This window comes from Festucalex cinctus, chromosome 13, assembly GCF_051991245.1.
Source record: "Festucalex cinctus isolate MCC-2025b chromosome 13, RoL_Fcin_1.0, whole genome shotgun sequence".
Classification (NCBI taxonomy): domain Eukaryota; kingdom Metazoa; phylum Chordata; class Actinopteri; order Syngnathiformes; family Syngnathidae; genus Festucalex; species Festucalex cinctus.
In genome coordinates this window covers 23,155,448-23,181,095 of record NC_135423.1, presented here as the reverse complement: position 1 = coordinate 23,181,095, position 25,648 = coordinate 23,155,448, and the positions used below count along the sequence as shown (strand labels likewise).

Genomic DNA, 25,648 nt, shown 5'->3' with positions numbered 1-25,648 from the left:
TAAGGAGTTCATAGGGAAATCCTACTTTTGCAGTCATTGTTACAAAGGGCATAAAAACCAAGAACAACATAGTTGTGAGGGGCATTGTCACATCTGTCTCGACCCTACCTGCAAACAACAACCGTTCAAAGCCATTCATTGTAACGATTGTAACAAAATATGTCAGAACGAGAGTTGCTTCGTTAAACACAAAGAACGCAGACAGACCTCAAAATCCGAGACTAGCAACTGTGAGAAATACAAAAAATGTAGCGAATGCAGTGTGGAATATTACGTCAAATCACAGGGGGAGAATGTTAAACATAAATGCCCTCAAGCCAAATGCACAGTATGTGGAGAGGTTCTACCTAAGGGCGGTGATGAGGCGAGAGGAAACCCTCATCTGTGTTACATGCAGCCTCTAAAACCGGAAGCGCCTTGTAAACAAATAATTTACTACGATTTTGAAACATTCGTAGGTGCTGACGGTAAACACAAACCCTACCTAGTCTGTACCAAATCGACAAAGGGGTTGGAAAAACATTGGTTGGGTCTTGATTGCGTCGATCAATTTCTTGATTATGTCAGGAACCCTCGTTTTGAACAGTCTAAACTAATCGCTCACAACGCCAAAGGTTTTGACGCTTACATCATTCTAAACAAAATGGTAGACATGGGGGTTAATGTCAGCGTCATTATGCAAGGGAGCAAAGTCATTTGTTTCTCAGATACGGACTACAAACTGGGGTACATCGACTCCTTGTCCTTCCTCACGATGCCCCTCAGCTCCTTGCCTAAAGCTCTAGGTTTCATCGATCAAACTAAAGGGTATTTCCCCCATGGCTTTAGCTCTCTAGACCATTTAAATTACATCGGTCCCTACCCTGATCCAAAATATTATGGGGTAGAGCGTATGTCGACGGTCCATCGTACAAAGTTTTTTGAATGGTACGAGGTAGCGTGTAAGGGGACCTTCAATTTTGCTCAGGAAGCTCTAATGTACTGCAGAAATGACGTGAATATTTTGGCGACAGCTTGTGAGAAATTTAGAGAGGAGTTTCTTAATGCGACTGGTACAGACCCGTTCAATTCTGTAACTATCGCCTCCTCCTGCATGAAGGTGTTCCGGAACAATTTCCTAACACCTAAAACATTGGCTATTACGCCGACCGATAATTACATACAACAATCCAAATCATTCTCACACGACTCGATCCAATACCTAATGTGGGTGGCGCACAGCCAAAAAATACCTATTATTCACGCCTTAAACAAGGGGGAGGTCAAGATCGGGCAGTACTATGTAGACGGGTACGCTTTGATAGACGGCGTAAAATATGTATGGGAATATCTCGGATGTTTCTATCACGGATGCCGTGAATGTTACGATCCTACTCAAAAGTGTCCTATGAGTAAACGACCGTTTCAAGAAAAGTTTGACAGGGTTAAAAAGAAAATACAGGATCTAAAAGTCAAGCACGGTGTACAGCTTGTGTTGATGTGGGAGCATGAGTGGCTGCGGTTAAAAAAGTCAAATCCGGATATAAGAGAGTTCTTGCGCAATTCAAAATTCCCTGAGCCTCTTATACCACGTAAAGCTCTTTTTGGAGGGAGAACGAATGCCTTCGTGTTACGTTATACGGCTGCCCCCGGTGAACGTGTAATGTACGTCGATGTTACATCGCTTTATCCTTTTGTCAACAGCACATGTGCCTATCCGTTAGGACATCCTACCATCATTCACGACAATTTCGATGACCCCCAAAAGTATTTCGGGTTCATCAGAGCTAAAGTCAACCCTCCACGAGGCCTCTATTTCCCCCTGCTGCCGTACAAAACGGCAAGAGGTAAACTGGTGTTTACACTTTGTCGCACGTGCGCAGAACTTAACAATCAAGAAAGTTCGTGTTCGCATAACGATGACGAGAGAGCCTTAACCGGTGTTTGGGTTACGCCTGAATTCAACAAGGCTCTCGAGCTGGGCTACACCGTATCACAAATTACGGAGGTGTGGCATTTTGACTCGTCGAGTAGCGACGTCTTCAAAGCATACATCGATACATTCCTTAAAGGGAAGCAAGAGGCCTCGGGGTATCCTTCCTACGTCGTTGATCAGGCAGGTAGGGAAAAGTACATCGAAAACTATGAGACTCACCAAGGTATTAGACTAGACCCCTCAAAAATAAATGTGAATGCGGGTAAGAGGCAGGTGTCTAAATTATGCCTCAACAACTTTTGGGGCAAATTGGGACAGCGTGATAATTTGGATAAAACAGAGATTGTAAGCAGCACAGAACGCTTCTTTGAATTGTTATTTTCGGGGTTGTACGAGATCAAAGCCTTTCACTTCCTCAACGATCAAAGGTCGATCGTGCAGTACAGCTACCACCGACGTTGCAACGTCCCCCCCTCCAAAACCGCTAACATCTTTGCAGCATGCATGACCACGGCTTATGCACGTCTAAAAATGTACGCATATTTGGAGCGACTGCAGACGAGTGTTTTGTACACCGACACGGACAGCCTCGTCTATGTAGTCAAAGACGGCGAAAGTCCTTTGGAATTAGGTGACTATTTGGGGGATTTGACTGACGAGTTGGGAGGAGATAGCATTCAGGAGTTTGTTTCAGCGGGTCCTAAAAGTTACGCCTACCAAACTAGGAACAGCATGAAAACGGTAATGAAGGTAAAAGGTATCACACAGACCCATGACACTTGCAAACGCGTCAATTTTGACAGCATCAAGAATTTAGTCGAAGGGTACATTGACTCATCAGGCACACAAACCAGAACGATTGAAACGCCTCAACACACTATCGTGCGTAACAAAAAGGGTTTTCACCTAAAAAACATGTCATTCATGAAAAAGTTCAGGGTAGTATATGACAAGAGACGTCTTATCCCCCACGGACGCACCCTGCCTTTCGGTTATTAGTGTGTTTTGTGAAATGGAGTTAAATCAAGTTGATTTTGATCCGAGGCTTCAACCCCCCTTTTCTTGTTTAATATCTGGACCAAGCGGGTGTGGAAAAACATATTTTGTAAAAAGTATCTTGGAAAATTGTAACCATGTTATGAAAAGTCTTCCTGACAATGTTGTATGGATCTACACTTCTTTTCAACCTCTCTACGAGGAACTTCAAAAGCTGAATAAAAATATTAACTTTGTGAAAGGTCTCCCTGATTCTTTTGAGGATGAAAGTTTGTTTCCAGCGCGTCAAAGTCATTTGGTTATTCTGGACGACGTCATCTTTCAGGCGTCGGACCACCCTGAGGTCGTAAGAATTTTTACCCAATATAGACATCATAGGAATATGAGCGTCATCATGTTAACGCAGAACATTTTTCATCAAGGTAAATACAGCCGGACAATCAGCCTCAACAGTAATTATATGGTGTTGTTTAAAAACCCGCGTGATAAATTACAAACGAGTGTTTTGGCTAATCAGATATTTCCCTCAAAGAAAAAGTATTTTTTGGAAAGCTTTGAAGACGCTACCAAAGACGCTCACGGGTATTTATTAGTGGATTTAACCCCGACATGTCCAGATCAATATAGACTGAGGACGGGCTTACTAGCTCATCAGTGGCCTACCGTCTACATACCCAAGACTTAATAAGATGTCGAAGCTTTTAAAAAGAAATGCTCCGCTGCTCAAAACTTTGTTTCACGCCAAGCCCAAGAAACGTAAAGACATACTTTTGCGCGGTCCCGGTAGCTTGGTGAAAGCTCTCTGCGAGATTGCTCTAAATCTCTTAAAAGGTCACATACCGCTGAGTCCTTCGCAGTATAAGAGGCTAAAAAAGCAAAAGAAGGTGATCAGAGAATTGGCCGATAAGAAAAAAAGTCTGAAGAAAAAACGGGCGGTCTTGATTCAAAAGGGTGGTTTTATCTTACCCTTGTTGGGGGCATTCGCCCCTGTCCTCGGAAGTCTTTTAGGCGGTCTAATAAATAAATAAACTTTAACCAACATGAGTTTGAGAACAGCTCAGAAAATGTTTCTTGTCTCACCTCACCAACTGGAACGTTTAAGCAGGCCGGAACCAACCATTCGAGAGACGGCGGAGCGTAATTTGGATTTTAAAATGAAGGAGGTCCTAGAAGATAGTTCTCTAGACCAGTATGAGAAAATTAAAAAGTACCAATCCTTGATGCAACGATATTTAGGGTTGCTCAAACAAGGGGAAGACGAACGACGACCAATCAACCTGACTCTACCTGCTGAGACATCAAACACATCCCCATCAGATGAAGCGACGGGTTTGGAGAATGAAGCCTGGCTCGACATCGTCCAAACAATCCCTCCTCGTTACCGTAAAAACGCCGATTATGTTTTAAGAAAACTGTCTACCGACGAAAGAGGTTGGACTCCTCGCAGCGAATTCATCTTCAGAGGTAAGCCCGTCAGAGGATCCCACATGACTGATTTACTCAAACATCTCATCGGCAAGAATGTTTCATCGCAAGGTCCTAGAGGTTGGAGCGAGTTTCTACACACCCTCTCAGAACTCAATATACCCGAAACAACGGTTTCTAACCCACATGCACGCGAGGAGTTGAGACGTCTAAAAAACGGCTCATATACATCTAATCCCATTGTTAAGGAATCTTCGAACGGGAAAAAGAAAAGAAAACGGACTGCTTCGACTATAAAGTGGGAGGGGTTTTAAATATGACACTTATTTTATGTAAGGAAAAACACATCACTCTGTATTGCCTTTTAAATTGCTTTTATTGAATAAATGATTTGAAAAACATAATCCGTTACAGACAATGACATTTTTTAAATTTGTTGAAAGAACATGATTTTTGTCCTCCGCATGGTTTGCAGGTAAAAAACCGGTGTCGCCGAACAAAAGCAGATACCATAGCATCATTCTTGATTACATCGTCGGTGTAGCAGTCCATCACATCCTGGTAAGACTCTCCACACCCTCTGTGGCTCAGGTAGTACACACAATGAGGGCCGCAGGCCGCTGACAGTTCATGTTGTAACTGGCGATTATGGTAAATTATACGGTTAGAATACTTTTCCAGAAAAGACTTTATACTTTGTGGGTAATATTTAAAATCAGGGGGAAAGCCGAAGGGGTCGAAAAAAGATGCAGAGTCGTCCTTTTCCAAGGTGAGAGCCAACCAATGTTCTCCGGGTTTAGAGCGGGGGTGTGTATTAACTATATAGTATATGGGGGGCGAGGGTTTCAAGGAGGATAACTCGTCCGAAGCGTAAACGCCTCCAAATAAATGTCCTTGTAAACGTGTCATCAAACTCTCCAATTCCCTTCCGTTCATCTCCTCAGTAATAGTCCATTAACACTTCCCTCTTCGAGTTAATTTCTAAAATAGAGTCGTAACAAGCGTACACAATAAGTGTGGCGGTATGGGGAAGCGGGGTCCTGAATCTCATCTCCAATCTGAGTGTACCGCTGGACACAGGGGATAAAGCCTCTGTGTCCTGGCTAGGATTTAGATTAAAGGCAAACAGAGCATAGCCTTGTTGAAAGTCTTCGTGGTCTATACTTAGAGGTAAATCTTTTAAAAACCTCCCCGTCGAGGAAAACAAGTTATGAAACTCGCGCACTGCGTTTCCTGCGTTAAATTGGGGTTGAAACGCCTTAGATGGGATCTGCCGCCCTTCTTGAGTTAGGGCTAGGTATTCAATATTGTGGTGGGCAAAGTTAAAAGGATTTAAATTCTTCCGCCCCACAAAAGCGCTGTGATTGACGAGTGCTAAAACCACATACTTTGGCGTATGTCCCAAAAAGAGATTGTCTTGATGGCAGATCCTCGATAACTGGGGTATAGAGTAAGTCTTTACGTTGATCCTCGATAGGGGGTACAGCGCGTTGTCTTTGTGGAGAGCCGCTGCGTGACCCAAAGAAACGGCCGGTGCGACCGCTACTTTTTTTACAAAAAGGGTGGCTCCTATTATCTTCAGAGAGCAATCAGCGTCGGGGGGACTCATTAAACAAAAATCATCGCTGGCTCTTGTTAGCTTTAGCCTTAGATCCACGTTATTTAAGAGGTATCTCTCACAAAAGAAAATATCCGAGTGAATGGGGCCTAGGAGTTGAAATTCCCTGGACCCCTCAATCAATTGGGCTCTGTGAACCAGCCCTTCATTAACATCGTTGCCCGTGAGCGATGTTGAATCCATCCGCCCTCGTGTATCTTTGAAGAACATGGCTGTGCTAAATTGGCTTTTGAGAGAATCCTCTGAAAAGTTTAACAATGTTTCAATCATAGCTCTGTAAGGGTGAGTAGCGCTTGATTGTGAGATGAGTCTATCCCCTAATGTAACATCTACTTGGGTAAAGATTGTGTTTAACGGATAGTTAATGATGCCTACGTGGTCGGTGGGGCCCAGATGAGAGCCGTCTCTGTGTGTTACTCGCAAACGCAGGTAAAGCATTGTGTCCGAGAGATCCATATATTTAGAACCGTCCCCCGGTATGAAGAATTCAATGGGTCCTTGCTCCGTCAAAGCTGATAAGGGTGAAATTTCGACGTATTGGCTTTGTTCTATCGAAAGTTGGGTCATTGGGGGTGAGAACAAATCTAATTCCGACAGAGTGCATTCTTGCGACTTGTGATGTAAAAGAGCCATTTTCGTCAGATTGTTTAAGAGAAAATGTCGGCGTTGCTTCTTCGGCGCTTCCTTCTTGAGACTGATTTCCTTTTGACTGCACGCCTACGCTTTTTATGAGTAACCAGTCTCTGACCTATCGGTCTCCTCGAAGGTCTTCGAGCCAAAACCATTAACCCGGATCCATCTTGATTCTTTTCTCCTCTCTGTATTCTTTCCATCGCACGTCCTGCTACATCCATGGCAATATTTTTAGCCGCCGACTGCAGGTGAGGTTTCGCTACTGTAAAACCTTTTTTGACTAAAGGTACGACAAAACGGAAAAGTTTAGAAAAAATGGAGCCCAAACCTCGCCCATATTGCACAGGGGCCCCGTGAAAACCCGGAAGCGACCCTCCTGCTTGGGTTTCGTAATAATTAACAAAGCGATACAGGTCAGGGTGTGTCTCCATCACGACCATTGTTTTTTACCTCGGTTTAAAATGCAGGGTAATAATTATCTTTCCGTATTTAAAATTAACCGGCTGATTCTGATCCGTCTTAATCTGTATTCCTACTTCTTCAATATGTCTCCTACTAATAGGCAGGTAGTAAGCAGGGTTGAAAGTTTTAAAAATAAACTCCCCGTATCTCCCTTCGATCGGAACAGTCCTCAATAACGGAGCATAGGCATCCCCTACCGTCTGGTGTTGCACCACGTCTGTATAAACGTATAAATGGTATTGACCCGCCTTTATATCGGCTGGGTACGGGGCAGGTAACCAATTAGGTTTTATAGTAAACCATTGTCCTTCCTTCATACCAAGTATGTAAGCCAACGGTGCATTAAAGCGGATCTTATAACATCCGGTTGACGACATCCAAAGAAATTTCCGCATATTAATATCGTAATGGAGTAAAATTTGGTTGCCTATTTTATTTTTTATAATATACAGAACCGCCTCTCGTAGCTTGTCAAGATCTTCATATTCCCCGGATGTAATATCTAAGGTGTGGGTTACAAATTCGTTTTTATCAGACCCCCTAGCTGTCTCGGAGTTCTTTTCATCCTTAGCTTTGGAAAGCGTCATATCTTTTATATAGAAAGTAGTCTGGTTTTCGGGTACGTTTATCCAACTACGAGGGTATGAAATCTCAGTCAGAGCCACCTCCCAACTTCCTTCGAGATCAATGTGTTGGGCCAAATTCACTCTGAACTGTGAGATTGTGTTGTCCGTATACACATCCATACTAGCGTTAGAAGGTAGAGTAACGTAGAATCCTCCATCGTGTAAGGGATCCATGCCGGCTTCTGATACAAGTTGTATTTGAAACTCTTTTTTAAACGTCTACAATCTGAGAAGCGGGGACCCAGCTATCGAATTTCGAGGGCCATCCCTTCCAACGAACGAGGAATTGTCTCTGCCCCCTCACCGTGCGCCTTTTAAGGATTTTCTCAATATGGAATGTGTGGTCTTTTGATACGCTCACCTTCTGTAATTCACCTTCGTAAAACGATCCTTCTATGACATCCCCGTCATAATCTTTCAGTTTGTAGACGGGTGGAAAACGAGGAAGACATTCAGATATGGTAAACAATTCGTCCGTAAAGCTCTGCTCGTATTTTTTATCAAACACTCCTCTTAATTTAGATATCCTCACCACATCTCCTGTTTTAAAACGCATTTTTAATTTCCCACTTTGCTCTATCGGCATATTACCGTATAGATTCTGGAAAACCTGTTGAGTATTTCCGTCAGTAACTTGATTGGGCTTCATTTTTATACTTTTATGGTAGCTTTCGTTATAACTACTTACTAAATCTTGTACGACGTCGATATACCTGCGTGTGTTTCTGGCCGTAAAATATCTCCACATTCTAGTTTTTAAAGTTCTATTAAACCTTTCAACAACCTGGGCTTTCAGATCACTGGCAGTAGCAAAATGAACAATGTTGTGTTTTTTCATCAGGTTCTGAAAATGTCTGTTAAAAAATTCTTTACCCGCGTCGGTCTGTATTTTTCGAGGCGTCCCACTCTCAGACAAAACAGATTCAAAAGCTTTAACTACCTGCGGAGCCGTCTTATCCTTCAAAATGCGTACGTAGGCTTTTTTTGAAAAAACATCGATGACGGTCAGTAAATATTTAAATCCATCGTTGACGCCAGCCAGGGCCTGCATATCGCAGAGGTCTGCCTGAAATTGATTCAGCGCCCTTGGGACAAAAACCCTGTTTCGTGGGAAATTGATTCTAGCGGGTTTGTGTAAGGTGTAGGCATCTTGCTCGATTAAGAAACCCCTGACTCGATCACGATTTACTTTTTTACCCGTAACATCCTGTACACCTAAGTGTAAACGCTCTACACCACCAAAACTGGCCGGGTGTGAGGCATCGTAGTAAAGCTTCTCCATACACTTCCTCTCAGCCATCATCATCAGAAAATGAATTTAAATGATATATGCAACGATTATTTATTGATAAATTCACACAGACATGACTTCTTTTGTTTTTTTTTAGTTTATTACATGATTTCCATAGTATAATCATACACAATAGTAAAAATGATTACATGCATAATGCTAAAAGGCAATACTAAGAATTAATATACTCAAGGACTCGGGATAAGACATAGGGACTAACTTTTAATTCAACGACGGTTTGAAATTCTTTTAATTCAACAGGTAAGTCTAAAGGGTAGTTATTTTCTAGACAGTATTTTGCAGAATCAACAAACAGAGTCAAAATTGTTACCAGTTGACCTACACCCACGTCATCACACCATGCATCCAGAACGGCTTTAATTGTATTGGCCAAACCCAAATGACTCTCGTTCACAACACGTCTGACAAAACAATCCCAAGATACATGAAATAGCGAATGAGACAATGATCTGACTTTTTGCATAATCAACAACATTTTGTCAATTCGTCCGTCTCGGTCAGAAGTATGTAGAATGGTTCTCTCCAGAATGTCCGCCCAATTACACAAACCGTAATATCGAAACAACAATTTTCTGAAGATATTCCCCATCGTGTGTCTCTATTTAGAATTGTAGTACTTGTCCAGCAGAGTCTTGAGGTCGTTCGACAGCGATCCGGGGCCTTCAAGGGCGTCCAGTTGCTCGAGCTTGTCGAGTATCTTCTTCTCTTGCTCGAGATCTAGCAGGACAATCTCGGCCGCTGTCTTGACCTTCTTAATGTCGGTAGTCAGATGAAGCAAGTTCAACATGTAATGAATGCTGGGGAGGAATTTAGGCGTGCACAACAATGCTATCACACGATGATAATGTTTCCTAAAATACTCATCATCGTCTATTTCTAGACACTGGTGCTGCCTCTGGCTGGGATGGTTGATTAAACAGCCATTACATTCATCTCTACTGTATTTAACTATAACTTGATTGAGGAGATGTCCTATAGTCTGTTTTATACAGTTGTACTTATCCCGACACAGCCAACTGTCCGGGGGCCCGTTCCAGACAAGGTCCCAGTCCTTGTCAAGGTTTGTAGGTGAAGGCAAAGCTGTTGGCGGGCACCCCTCCACAACGTCCCCGTCAGAGGTTAGTTGCTGCTGAGGCTGCTGCTGCTGAGACTCCTGAGGCTGCTGAGGAGGTAGGTGTTCATGCCGGGTATTGAGTTCCTCAGGAGTCATCAGCAGTTGTGAATACTCCAGCGAGGCAATGTACTCATCGGTCAGCTGCACTTCTTGAGAGTTCTCCGGCGGAGGGGTGTTCTCGTCGGCAGTCGCGGGGTACTGAGAACAGTCCAACTGCTCTCGCTCAAGGTGGGTCGCGGCTGCCTCAACGTCCTTTCCCTCCTCAAAGTCAGAGCTCTCTGTCTGCGTACCTTTTGAGACTTTAAGCCGCGATCCTTCCACCAGAGGCACCACACTCCGGGCACCCAGAGGCGTCCACGATGTTGCCAGGCGTCTGGAACTCTGTCTGGTAGGAGGCATCGTTGTCGTCGTTGTCTTTTTCAGGCAAAGTGTAGTCCGGCTGGAGACTCCTGCTCTTATATTACATAGGGGCGGTTATATGGGTGGGATTTGTTGTAAAGAGGCGTATTTTCCCATTGTCTAAGTGGTAGGGGGGCTGTCCTTGAGGGGGGTTGGCTTATGACGTCAGAGTAGGCGGTTCATAGGGGCGTTGACTACTCAAACGTCAACGCCTTCCTTACACCCACAATGTTTCGCCAATGCCTGCTGTCCAAAAAGAGGGTGGAGATTTTTTCAGAGTGCGCATCCATCCTCTCATTCCATTCAGCCAACGGTAGGGTCAAAACCCTCAAAAAAACACCACATTCAGTGTTAAATGCTTCCAAAGTAAAAAACAGTTCATTCTGATTTGTGCGATCACCAGTCTCTATCAGGTTGTTAGAATCAATTTTCACCTTAAAAAACCAACGACCTGTAGGCGTTGTCCTCGAGACCCATGTAAATGTTAAAACATTCCATGGTTCAGACGACTTCATACATTCTTTCAACACTCGAGGTACCAGTTGATTTAATATACCCCAGTCATTAGAGTTTAGAGTCCCATAGCCACTAGGTGATGTATTTTCAACACCGTCCATGCTAAAATACAGACACAGCTCACCCATCTCGTAAAGGAAGCGGTATCCCCATGAGGCAGATGGATCCAAAGACCATATTTCCTCCAAAGACTCTGAGGGGGGTTTCTGAATACGTCGCAAAAACATCTGCTTCTTACGCGGCGCATCCAAAATCGAGTCGGTCCCAGTGCGTCCCATCTGCACTGAAACATTTGTCTCGCTGATTACATTGATTTTCCCCGCCATCCTCGCTGTAGCTCTATCGGACTGTTGAAGCGCTTGTTATATACTTTTTACCCATACTAAACCACTCCCTCCGATCACGTCATTCAATCTCATTATTATTCATTATTCACTCAATCTAGGGGGGCGTGCACCGGATCCGGAAGTTAACCAAACAATTAGCATTTGAACCCGGGTCAGCCATGATATCTGCAAAAACAGGTAGGAACACCACCTACACATCATCCATCTTCATTAAGGGGTCATTAATCTTCATTAAATGACATCAGGAAGTCATTAAGGGTCATTCATCTTCATTATATAACACCTGGAAGTCATTAAAGGTCATTCATCTTCATTAAACGACATCCGGAAGTCATTAAAGGTCATTCATCTTCATTAAACGACATCCGGAAGTCATTAAAGGTCATTCATCTTCATTATACGACATCCGGAAGTCATTAAAGGTCATTCATCCTCATTAAACGACATCCGGAAGTCATTAAAGGTCATTACCCCTCATTAAATGACATCTGGAAGTCATTAAAGGTCATTAACCCTCATTATATGACATCTGGAAGTCATTAAAGGGTCATTAATCTTCATTAAATGACATCAGGAAGTCATTAAGGGTCATTAATCTTCATTAAATGACATCAGGAAGTCATTAGGGGTCATTAATCTTCATTAAATGACATCAGGAAGTCATTAAGGGTCATTAACCCTCATTAAATGACATCAGGAAGTCGTTAAAGGTCATTAACCCTCATTATATGACATCTGGAAGTCATTAAAGGGTCATTAATCTTCATTAGGGAGGGGTCATGACCCATACATGACCCCCCTAATCTAATTAAGAATGTCATCCATCAAATTTTGACAGAAGCGGCCTTGTAATATTCTCTCTGGTATTTCTTTTCTCGAACATGTAATAGAAGTGAACAGAAGACAGTTGTCTGTCAGTCGCGTAAACAAACACAAGAAAACTGAGTTCACAAACAGCGCAGTGAAAACATGAAGCCTTAAGTTGAGGATGAGTGACAACGATGAAGACAGTGTAGATGCATTTGACAAAATCTACAAGACGAGCAAGCAAAGGTGCTACATGGCATTTATATGATATCCTAAAGCAAACAGAGGGGAAGCTCGGGGTCTTAAATCTTAAAAAAAAAAAAAAAGTGACAGAAATCTGCAAGCAGACAGCAAACTACAAGACAGCATGGATAGATTTCTATTTCTATTCTATTAATTAGTAAGTGTATGCAACATTGTCATACAAAACTATGAAGCCCACACAAGCACTACCAAGTTGAGAGCTTCACTGAGGATTCAAATACAGTATGTACTGCTTATCAGAAGCTCATTTAGCTAATGCTAATCTGCTCATTTAACACAATGTATCTCTTGTTATCTACTGGATTTGACAACGACAATCATTATGTTTACATGCAGCCAAAATTCCGGTATTTTATTTATTTTTTGTCAGGCTTCCTCCTTGCTCTATAATGTTTCTCCATTTTAGTTTACCTCTGCTAGTATATTCCGGTGGGTTGTGTGCATATGCACACAAGGTGGTAATTTCACCGTAGATACAGAAAATAATGTAAAAATGTAGCCGAGAAATCAATGTATTCAAATTAGGCTTGTTTATTGTGTGGCAGCGTAAGATGGCCACCACATATACAAGTAGTTTAGAACACGAATCCTTGGAAATGGAGCATGCACATAACACAAACCAAAGCTCTGTTCACAGAAGGTACTGTATTTCCTACAGCTGTGCAGATCGATCCAAGTATCGATAGAATTGATACTAAAGTTAGTAGCCTATCGGTACTGTATCGATACCAAAGAGCTAGTATCAATCATTTGCATTTATTTATTTATTTATTTGTTTAGGTTTCTCATGGGACTCTCGTGCAATTTTGCTTTATTCTTTAGTTGAACGAGGTATTACGCCCAATTCACACTGACTGCGGAACGGATGCGGTGTGTTTTTCATACAATAGCCGTATGTACGGCGCAAGTATAGAAAGCATTCGAGTCTGCGTGTCAATTCACACCAGCTGCAGTGCGGTGCGTATGCGGTACAGAACAGTTGCGGTGCTGCAGAAGGTTTCGGCAAGTCGGCAAGCGTTCTATTTTTCCTGGATTCCGCCTGCGGCTTTTCATGAAGCTGAAGAAATTACACGAGCTGGACAGGAAGTTGGGTGTCTCGCATAAAGGTAAATTTAGTATATTCAAAATAAAACCGTTTGCAAACTGTTTTTTTTTTTTTTTTGTCTCGCTAACTAGCATGGTCTAAGCCTGACATGAGTCGGACATTTAATAGACAGATGTTACTGTCGGATCTGAAGACATACCATCAAATGAGGTCGCAAGTGTAGGCTCTCCACCTTCATCTATCACCTTAAGCAGCCTGGCTCCAGCATCTCCTGCCCACCTCGATCATTTGCCTTCATGCTTGACTAACACAGACAACTCGGCTCCAGCGTATCCTACTCCTCTCTCTCGGCCATCATCAGTTTCGACTTAGAGGCAACCACCTTCTGCCTGTTGCGCGCGTCTTGGTAAGTTTCATTTTACAAAACACAGGAGGAGACACAAAAACACATTATAAATTAATTTAAGTAACAGCTATATGTGCACAATACTCAAATTCCATGTAGAAAGTACTCCCTCTCGTTTTATTTAGGAAAAAACAGGACAAGAAATGAAAGTGTAAATAACTGAGAAAGTGTATGGCTCAATAATTGTAAAACAGAATTCAAATCCAATATTCCATGATCTGGACATAATGTAATGGAGAAAATATGGTCAGATTTTATATAACTCCAAAAATAAGGAAAGAAAAAAAAAATACAAGTATGTTGGGACAGAAATAGACTGACATAAATATTCACAAAAATAAATTAAACATCCTATATAGCCCATACATCTTTGAATACCTTCTATAAACATAATAATAATGTGGAAAAAAAAAAAATCCAAATTATATGATCGAAAACTTTTTTTTTTTTTAAAGTTGTGACAATAGTTACTTTGCCTGGTAACGAGTTACTTTTATTATGAATTAATTAAATTGCTAACATAGTTACTTTTTCAGCAAACAATGAGTAACTATAACTAATTACTTTTTTAAAGTAACATTCCCAGCACTGGTTCCTATATACATATATATACAAGTAAGTCTGTGCTTCTGACGTGTAACCCACCGGAAGTTAAAAGTGGAAATGATGTTACTTATGCAATTAAGTTGTCCGCACATCGCGGTCCGAACGGGATATTCCACTCAAGCACAAATGACCATGTAAAGGAGAGTAACTCGGTCCACCACGCATATAAACGGGTTACATCAATTGTTTCACAATCCGGAATTCTGACCTTAACCCGAATGCTGACTTCATGGAAACGTAGTCATGGACAGAGAAACACAGTATGGGGGCCGTTATGTAAACTGGCCCCACTTTTATGTAACAGTGTGGTGAAACTGTAGATGGGCTAGCTCACAGATACATTTTAAAAAACAGGCAGATAACAGAGGATTTACAGTGGTCTACTGGTCTGCAGCCTCATAGTTCTGAGAGAACCAGGTTTGAATTTTTGATACAACTCTTGTACTCCCATTATGTTGCTAGGGCCGTAGCCTACTGTATCTAAGGAAGTATCCAGTGATTGTATGTATGAACAGGTGTCTGTCGAATGTTGTGATAAATATGTTTCTGGTCCTTTTCCACTCAGTAGATGAGTGTGATAGGACACAAAGGAATAATAAAAGAATGTGATGGGGAATCTGGGAGCAGTGAATGCATTTTTTCCGCTCTGTTTATGAACTGTCTACTCTGCTCCTTATAAAATATTTTTGTTTCCGAATGGTTGATGGCCTTGAACATCTGTCAAAAGTTGAACACAAAACTGAGAAAAACCCGGGAATTGGTGGCCAAACTATGTGATTATCGCTGAACAGCCAAACACTCAATGACTATCACAGCTGTTTGTCCGTCTATTGTTTGTGTCACATCTAAATTGGTATGTTTAAGCTCCAGGCTACAGCCGCCAAAACAACAACCACGAGGAGCCCCAAAGTAAAGATGTTTTCCCGTCTGCCCACCTGCTTTGTGTAAGAAGCGCCTCTCTCCAGGAGCATAATCCTCCGTTGAGTGTTTCCCTGTTGGAAGAACGCGGAGCTTTATCAGCCCCGCCAGACTAATCTCACCTCCGGGCTGAAGAGTGCCAGCGGGTGGCCTTTCCCCAAATGAAGGCCACAAAAGGTCATCTACTTGACCACTCAATTGCTTCTCATCACGAATTCCCTGACCATACTGTCAGCCAAAGTGGAGAGACTGACCTGTGACCTTGCTAGTGTATTAACATAGAGATAAATACCTACACAAACGTGTTAATCTCAAGAGAAAGCATGCAAGCAAGTGTTCTCAGGTCTCCAAGGCTCTTGCTCTGATTCCTTAAGATCCAAAATGTCTAAGGGTGAAGTAATTGGGTGGTGTGGATTGGCTTCCATGGTGGCAAGATTGCTACTCAAGAAATCCCTTCAACCACCATTACTGTCCTGATCTCAGAACCCAAGGAAAGATCATTTGAAAAGCCTGACAGACCTACAGATATGTACAGTATATATAGAAAAGGATACAATTGGATAAGAAAAAAAAGAAAGTAAACTTGGAGTTGACAAGTTGTGAGGCAGTCTTCTGAAGCAAGACACTTCAGCTTTATGCTAACTGAAAAGAAAAAGGAAAAAGGCATCACAAGGGTCATCCGTCATTTGCTGGTTTGAGATATTGAGAAAAGGGAAGATTAAAGAAGATAGAAAGCTGTTTAATGTCGCGTGAGGGTCAGTCTAAGGGATTTTCTCTTTTCAGTGCAGCTTTTGCTTTCAGACCTATGACAGCAATAAGATTACAATCGCTGTTCTCGTGTGGGCTATGACACATGCACCTGCAAACGCACACACACACATTTACATTTTGATGCGTACACGGGCACACATTCCCCACAGGCTTAATCCTGACTTTTCAGCATGTTGGAGAAAGGGATTAAAATACCATTCATTACAGGGTATTGTGTCTGAATTTCTCAGTATACTATATGTGTGACACCAGAATCAAGGATAAAATATGGAAATTGATATGGATAGGAATTTCTATTTTTAGTTTAAAGATGGATGAAGCGGGTGCAATTTTAGATCAGCCATTAAATATTGTCAGAAACCATGAATGTGCACTCTTTAATGTTTATGACAACATCTGAGATCCCTCAAAAAACAACAAAACCAGAACACTCACAAAATTATAGCTGCCGTGACATTTTATTACATTGTATGAGAGTCTAATGAATTGGACAGAACACTCGGGACAGTGCTCAGATAGAAAGCAGAGCTATGCTTTTCTGAAACAAAAGTTCAGCATGCGTTTTTGGACAGTAAAACTTTGAGTACTCAATAAGGCTCCTTAACAAGCCGGTTGAGAGAACTGGTATTTACTTTCTTATTTATTTGAAGCCTCACGAGTCGACCTTGCTGAGCTTGCTTCCTTACATGCTATTCCAGACATCCTTCACTCTCTGGGATCTAACCCCCACAGTCAACCTGGCTTCTTCTCCTCCCCTTGGAGTGAAGGATTGCGGCGCTGATCCGGGCTCTTCACCTATACACGACCTCATTGACTGAGCCTCTCTCCACGGGTAAATGATTGATGCTAGCCTTCGCTAACTAGCCTCGGGAGTCCAAATAGAAGCGAGGCGGACTGGCCAGTGGGTTGCATCATGTTTGTGTGTGCATATGCGATCAGCCCCGGGAGACACTATAAAATGGCGTGTTAAAAAAAAAAAAAAAAATGAAATGTGCGTGCTTGTGGGTGTAACACTACTGTATGTGTCAGACAGAAATTTCAAAGGCTGTCATGAATTCAGGTGGACAACATTGCTCACACACAAAGCGTTCCGACTTGGTCATATAGGTTGCAGTTGCGCTTAAATGAAGTTGTCATAAAGAGTCTTGAGTGAACGTGATAGCAAAAAACAAAACAAAAAAAACAAAAAAACATTGAGTGAGTTGTACAATATGTATAAACATTGACTACTGATATTGTGCTGAAAATTCAAACAGCAGTAAAATTTAGCCCTGAAAACTGTATGTACTGTATATATATATATACACTTATATATATGTACACTTATATTTGCAAAGAACACACAATTGTTTATATATATATTTTTATTTTTAATTACTTTGTTAAATACTGATAAGCACTGTTATCCCCAAACAGTGCTGAACACGACAGGGTACAAATGGCACCAATGCCGGCAATGTAGCATACCGCATGTGGGGCGTTTACAAACACTCTTCGACGGACAAAAACACGATTCTTGAACAATCCCTCATAGCTCCCCATTGCGACTCCATACATCATCACTGTGTCTGCATTCACTTTAATGTTTCCCTCGTCGCAGGCAGTAGGTTTAGGTAAAATATTTTGTCATACAAGTCTCCCAATGATATATGCAAATAATATGAATGTGGACTCGGACAGTTTTACTTAATTGTCCACTGTGACATTTTTGGTAATTTATTTGGTCAGATGTGATGAGACTATCTGAAAATTTATTGGCGGCAGGAAGCTCTTTAGTAAAAATTCATAAATTAACTGTCACATGTTTATCCACGTGGTTCAAAGCGTGGGAATCAAGTAGTGGCTTTTTTACAGGAATGATATATTAACCTTTGAGTTTACATTGTGTGAATTTCATCCTCACCATCATTACACAAATCAAGTGGTCAATAGATGGATGTAGACCTAGACATGTTGGAATACATGTCACCTATGTGCTATTAAAGATAATGGGCTTGAGAATGCTCCTCTAGTGTACATTTACTATGATCTGTGGAGGCACATTAATCCCTTGTATGAAATTGTCAACTCAATACGCACAATTATCAGTTTTGTGACGTTAATAATGTTGTTATTGTTATCCAGTAATGGGTAATCTAATTAACTCATTGACTGCCAACCATTTTCACAGAAGCAGCAACCCCCTTAGCTCCCGGCTGTTTTACTGGATTTGGACTGATTTGCAAGGCCCACTGAATATTGTGTCATATTGCTATAAAGCTTAAAACCTACCAAAAGAAAGATCTTCTTTCATCAGGTAAAAAAAAGTGTATTTCTATCTGTTTCTGTTTTGCAACGATTAGCATTACAATACAGCTTAAGTTTAATCGATATTCACGTTCCTGATGAAAACGCTGTCAAAAAGAGCTTGTTGCAACATGCCTCTGGTTGATCTGTTATATCGCCATCTGCTGGCCGTTTTTGTAATAACTTATTGCTTCAAGCGTTTGCTTCAGTTCAGAGGCTGCGTCAAAGCCTTTTGTATGCTCTTGCTAGCATTAAAATAAATAAATAAATAAATAAATAAATGCATAAATATGTCTTTGGGACCATGGTAATATTAAAAATAGAACATAATTATACGTTTTGGGGAGCAAATGAGTTAATTATAGTCATCCCTCGCAATATAGTGGACATGAATATAATCTATTTTATTGACTATAGAAAGTTAAAAGCAGAAATGACTTCTTTTTCTTGTGATATGACATCTGTGCATCACTAATTTTAGATAAGAGTGACTGTAAAGGGGTTATCCCAAATGTTCCAGAAAATGTAATGATATTGACCGCAAATAAACAGATAAACAGTCATTGTACAGGTGGACCATACAGGTGTGATAGCCCCATCATTTTATGCATTTACTGTAAGTGGTAAAAGTGTTGAACGGTGCTACAGTGCAAATAGATATACTTGCTTAACTTATTTACATTTGGAAGCATCCAGACCATCCAATTAAATGTCAATAACCATAGCTTTACTATGAACATACAAATAATTGATGACTCTGTTGCAGGCCACATCCAAGTAATTGAAGTATGAACATAGTTGAGGCCATTCAGGTGCGGTTTTGCTGGATTTGAAAAGGGGTCATCCCGCAACTCTTTCTACAGAGTTGAAAAGGTAGAAATGACCAAAAGGCGGCCTTCACGGAAAAAGAATGTTGCATACCACATTCAGCCTGATTTAGTTAATTAAGAGACCTGTCTCCAAAAGCCACAATTCCAATGAACTGAATCAGGTGGGGGGGAATTTTTTTTTTACAGCATAACACACATTCAGACAGCTGCATGAGATCACTCATTACGGAGAGATTAACTACAGGATGGTCATGATTACTGGGAGCCAAAAAAAGCATCACTTACGTCTGGAGGAGCTCCACTTCAGAGGATGTCTCATGCTCAACAGCTACCAGACTCTAATCCAACCCGAGAAGCTCAGGCAAATGTTCAAAATCTTCATGAAGCATCCGTGTACAGTTAGTTGAGATCTAGTCAAAGAAAAGTATCTGAATCGCCATCCTCCATTTGGCAATGCAAATCAAACTGCATTGTCTGGATTATGTGGCAGCCCAATACCGGTACATTTGGATCAAGGTTTTAAATGTTTCAGTTCTCGAACACACCTGACTAATATCATCAGCTTATCAGCAAGCTCTGCCGAATCTTGATAACAGTATTGGTAACTACTCAAGAGTTGAGTATACTCGTACTGGTATCAGTCTGAAAAAAAAAAAAAAAAAAAGAAAGTGGTATCGAACATTCCCAACTATTGTCATGTCTGGGGTCACGCCAGGGTTAAGTTTGAGTTCATGACCTGTTAAGTTTGGCTTCGTGACCGTGAAGTCAAGTGTTTGTTTTGAACTGATGTAACCATCATCTGGTTTCAACTGGAAGAACGCTATGTGATGTTTCAACTGGTTTTATGCTATGTGATGACATGAGCTTTTGTAATGTCAACCTTTAATCCTTTACTTAGTCACCACCAATCAGATCGATTCACTGTCTGTATTAGCGGTCTGAGAAGTGTGTGTGTATTGCTTTCTGTCCCTCTGTGCAGCTCTCTTTGTTTCTTGTCTAGTCAAGTTTGTTCTACGCCGCTCGATGTGAATAAATAGTTAAAACCTTATTTGTGTGGCTTTATTTAGGCTTTATTTGGCTCACATTGCATTATTGGCCCAAGGTGAAGCTTAAATTGAATTCAATTCGATGATTATATTCTTCATCCAATTTCTTCTCAAACAGAGCTCCTGGAGTAACCTTGTCTGTCAATGTGTATGTTTGTGTCTCGGAAAGTGGATGCGTGCCCAGTTATGACAAGCTCTCATGTCAATGTTTGGCCAAAGCGAGGCGGCTTAGGACAAATGAGCACCTTACGAATAGGTGTAAGGCAGACAGTATGTGTTTGTATTTGTGTATTCTGTGGGTATGGGAAAAACAGCTCTCAGAAAGACCCAATTGTGCAGGTTTTAAATTAGATCCGCCGTTCTGACATGTAATTGAGAGGGTCGGAAAGAATAAAAGAATATCCCCACTAGAATAAGAAAATGCAAGTGCGCGCGCAGGTGTGTGCATGCGAAGGAGAAATCCTACCCAGAGGAGAGTCATGAGAAAAGGCTTAAACAAAGGAGGAATAAATAAACCTCGAGAAACGTGTAGAAAGTAAACCCATTCATTGTGAGGAAATGGAACTCCCCACCCAAAAACATTTCAACAAATGCTGAAGGTATAGGTTCGACGGACTGGACTCAATGATGGACACTCTGCATTTTCAGGTCATGACCTTTGTGACCTCGAAAGAGAGGTTTATCAGGTAGCCCTTATACAGGGACCTTTGTGTTAGAAAGATATGATATGTACTAACACTGCTACTCTTACTAACAGACAGGTGCAAGAGGGAAAAAAAAGAGGTTACATATACTGACAGGTCAAAAAAGTCCTTCGTTTTAGTCTTTGGTAATTAATTTAATGCATGATCCTTTGGGGATGATTTGAAGTATATTTATTAGGGGTGTTAAAAATAATCGATTCGGCGATATATCGCGATACTACATCGCGCGATTCTCGAATCGATTCATTAATCGTCAGAATCGATTTTTTTTTTTTTTTTTTTATTTTTTTTTATTTTTATTTTTTTTTATTTTATTTTTTTTTTTTTTTTAGGATTCACACCTTGAGCATGGAAGAATGTTATATGAACGGCACATTAAGCCTTAATATTTTTATTTTAATGCTGTTCAAATGTGAAACAGATTGCAAACTGTTTGTGTACAGTGGCTCACGGTTATAAGCCTCAAGTTTTAGATAAATATATTCATACAAATCTTACAGTGTACATGTACAAATTTACTGATAGTATTTTCTAAATTTGAATGGAAAAAAATCGCAACAATCGACTTATAAATTCGTATCGGGATTAATCGGTATCGAATCGTGACCATTCGTATCGGGATTAATCGGTATCGAATCGAATCGTGACCTGTGAATCGTGATACGAATCGAATCGTCAGGTACTAGGCAATTCACACCCCTAATATTTATTGAACTGGAATAAGGGCGTTTGAAAGTGTATCGCACAGAAGTGATATCATCTAGCAACAGCCAATAGAAACACACCTTCAGATGACATCGCCTCTAGTGGCAATTTTGTGTGCTTGACTTTTGGCTCCAATGGCTCGCACGGCTTGCTTGCTTTTTCATTTAACTCAGCTGAAATGCAATGCTAGCTAAGACTGATCTACCATGATGTTGATTGAATTTATCAAAAAAAAAAAAAAAAGAAAAAAAAGATGGAAACTAATACTGAAAACTAACCTAAAGTAAGCATTTTTTTTTTAAATAACAAAAACTAACAGAACCACCTTAAATAAAAACTAATTATAATGAAAATTCCCAAACTGTAATAACCCTGGTAAGAACCACTGCTTTTCATTGTAATTTGTCATTCTAACACAATTGTACAATTTTATGGCTAATACGATGGCTACATCCAATATGGCTGACATATCGCTCAGCTGGCGATGTCTGTAGCAGAACAAAAAAATAAATAAAATTGAACTTCATTTTACATCCCAAAAGGCTTGTATTCTTTTCTGAAACGTGTTCAAATTGACCTTCATGTAATATGTCCCTCCTAACTTGCCGTACTCCGAGTGTACAATTGGCAATCTTAACCAGATAATCTATAAAACATTGTCACCTAATGTCCGAAAAGTGCAACCAATCATCACCAAAATCTTATGTTGACATCTCTATATGCTCACTTCAACCTCTGCAAGTATACCATCACCCCAATATTTCCGATTTTATGGACATGAAGCGTTTTCCTCTCCACAGAGTCACTTATGACAGACGCTTATGTCGCTTAATGAGGGAAACACTTAAAATCTAAAATATTGGCGTGATCGTGCTGATATTTTCAGAGAGCATCGAGATTAGGACTGGAAATCACCAAGACTGCCTTACTTTACTTCGCACGTTACATATATCATTAAATATTATTATTAGGGGATTGGGGTACAATGACAGACAACATAAAATGTGTGAGGAGAAGACAAGGTAGTGCTTAGAAGAGATATCATTTGTGAACTCCTATCGATTTACATTCAGTACTCCTGTGCAACGATGAGGGCTCATGTATTATTCATATCAGAACTACGACGGACCCATAAATACTGCCACTTCATTCATCAGCAATCTCTCATCTCTGTCCTCCAGCAAGCATTTGTGCACTGTTGGATCTACGTTGTGTTTGTGAGCATGTGTGTGCAGTCTTCCTTTTGTTTGAAGGTCTACCCACACCCACACCACCGAGACCTTCAACAGCCAAGCGTTCCAGCTTATGAAAATTTACTTCCCACACCCAGTCATAAAACAGCCACTCGCCTTTCTTTCTTTCTTTCCACCTCCGCCTTTACGATCTGGTGTGGATAGTCTGCTTGAGTTATGTTGATTTTTCGGGGGGTGGACAGAAGAAAAATAAAAATGCTATACAGCCATGTCAGATATGGCAAAGGGGGATTCTTTGCTCGCGTTGTGTTGGTGCTTATGAAGCGGTCCGCAGGGATAAGTTTTGAGTTTATGTGAGTAATGTATGTGTGGTTTTGAAACAAGTCATTATGTCCAATTAGGTATGCGAATAAATTGAATCAAAGCAACATGCGCTAATGCATCAAATTTTAGAGCTTACATCAATTCTATTGGAGTGAGGCAAGAAGGAGTAATGAAACTGCACGAGTGTTTGTGATATCACATTGAAATGTGAAACAAAGACACATTTGAAACCAATACACAAATTGTCCATTTATTCAGCGTGTGTTTGCCTTAACATGGAATTTCTGGAAATTGTGACGTAAAAAATAAATAAATAAATAAAAAAACAATGAAGCATTGTGAAATTTACATTAATGTGCTGTAAAAGTCTGAAACAAACAACTGGTTGGTTTGACATTAATTAAGAAAGTGTTAAAAAGATCAAATCCTTTCGGAGAATTCACAAATTACTGTAATTTAAACACAGATGACCTGCAAAACAGAAAACATTGGGATACAGTTAAATTACATCATTGAAGTGTTAGAATAACACTTTTTGTCAGTCTAGGTTCTTTGGTACATTTTGTTTATGCCAAAAGAAACATGTGTTTTACAAATTAATATCACGGATGTGAATATTTGGATAATCGTAAAACCATGTGTAAAAATACTGTTTATTTTTACAGAAACAAAACTGCAAGCTGTGGTAACCATAACCATAATAATAAAAAAAACGTGCAAATATAAACAACTTTACAGAACAACTTGTATATTATACATGTTAAACTTGTAGATCCAGCAGTCTTTTACTGATGACTTAAGAACAACAGGTTACACTGTAAAAAGAAAAATGCTGTTTTTACAGTAAAATACCGGCAGTTAGAAAGTGTACCGTTAAATTACGGTATTACATTTTCTACGTTTACGGTAAAGGCTTGTAGTGACACTGTTGATTTTACAATTATAAAATGTATTTAATCCTAGATATTGCTCTTTAAAAAAAAAAAAAAAGTTTTGACATTTAAAAAAAATGTTTTTACCGTAAAATTTATATTAAAAAAAAAAAAAAAGAAGCTATTTCTGTGGTAAAATTTGGTAATAAAGCACTTTCCTACCTTATGGCCTCAAAGTGCTTTGCATTTTGACAACTCATTTCACCTGATTACACAACATCAGGAACAACTGTACTTACATTACCTTGCTCATGAGCATTTGATACCATCACACCACACTGGGATTGAACCAACAACCTCACAGTTGCAAAATGACCACTCTACCACTGAGCTACCCTACAGGCTACACACAACTAAATCTCCACAAAAATGAGGTTGTCTGCCTCTTTTTCAGTTTTCTCAAGTTTGGAAATGTGCAGTCAGTTCCAAGTATGCTCAAAAACACAAATAAAATTTTTTAAGGATGAGATTACTTTTCTCTCCAATAAAACACAAAACAATGGACTTCTCACATTCAAAGCTGGGGTTGAATGTGTTGAATCCAAGGTTGAAAATCCAAACTTCACTCTGAGCATTTAACATGCCTTTCTTTTGCATTAGGACAGGTATAAGAACATGAGTTAACAAAATACAGGGTAACCAGGTTTAAGGGTGGCTGTTGGGTGGAAGGGAGGTGCAGTGGGGGTAAGTAGTGGAAGGTATGGGGATTATAGGACCAAGCAAAAGAGAGCTAGGAGGAAGGATTGATGATAGCAACATTGGCCTTGAGTGTGGCACAGTCGCGCTCATCTATCCACACCAACATACAGTAGAGGAAGGACAGGCAGGACATCAGTCAGTAGACCTTCACACCATAAAACCAAGCACCCAATTACAAACATTTCCAAGCATGTTTTTTTTTTCCCCCTATATCATTCCTCACTTTTTTTTTCCCCTCTAAGAAACTTGGGGCGCTACTTAGCGAACGGCCAGGCTTCCTGTTTCTGTCTCCCTCAGTTTGTCACTGTTATTTTTTGTGACTGTGAGGTCAAATTCTTTGTCAGTTTTTACATACTTGGCCAATCAATCTGATTATTATTATGTCACTTGACTGCATTACATAGAAGATGATTGGGTGGGAGACAAACTTGTTTAAATATGTTCTCATTAACATTTTGCTACAAATGTTGACTGAACATCGCAGAACATTCCCAAATTCAAATCATGGTTTATTGTAGCACACTGACAATCTGCACAAACACACAGAAAAACTCTTATTCATGCCAGATTAACATTTGTGCCGGTACTATGGGGTATATGCCATGGAAGAGGCGGGACGTTGTTTTGCACATCAGTTTGTTTCCGGTCCGGGTTGCGAACGTGCAACCCAGGGGCACAAAGCCGGAAGTATTTTTGACGCAGCCCACACGTCGCAAACCGAACCGGAAACAAACTGTTGTGCAAAAAAC

At 40.6% G+C, this 25,648-nt stretch overlaps 2 long non-coding RNA genes across 2 annotated transcripts in view; one reads left to right on the top strand and one right to left on the bottom strand.

Moving 5' to 3' along the window:
• Positions 1–20,074, bottom strand: part of LOC144033732 (uncharacterized) — a 32,991-nt gene extending 12,917 nt beyond the window's left edge. Inside the window, exons 1-2 of the long non-coding RNA XR_013288049.1 lie at positions 19,842–20,074; positions 19,582–19,706 (exon numbers count right to left, since the gene is read on the bottom strand). This is a non-coding gene — a long non-coding RNA (uncharacterized LOC144033732). The remainder of the gene's footprint in view (positions 1–19,581; positions 19,707–19,841) is intronic.
• Positions 14,799–25,648, top strand: part of LOC144033734 (uncharacterized) — a 25,284-nt gene continuing 14,434 nt past the window's right edge. The window contains exons 1-2 of the long non-coding RNA XR_013288051.1: positions 14,799–14,908; positions 16,879–17,012. This is a non-coding gene — a long non-coding RNA (uncharacterized LOC144033734). The remainder of the gene's footprint in view (positions 14,909–16,878; positions 17,013–25,648) is intronic.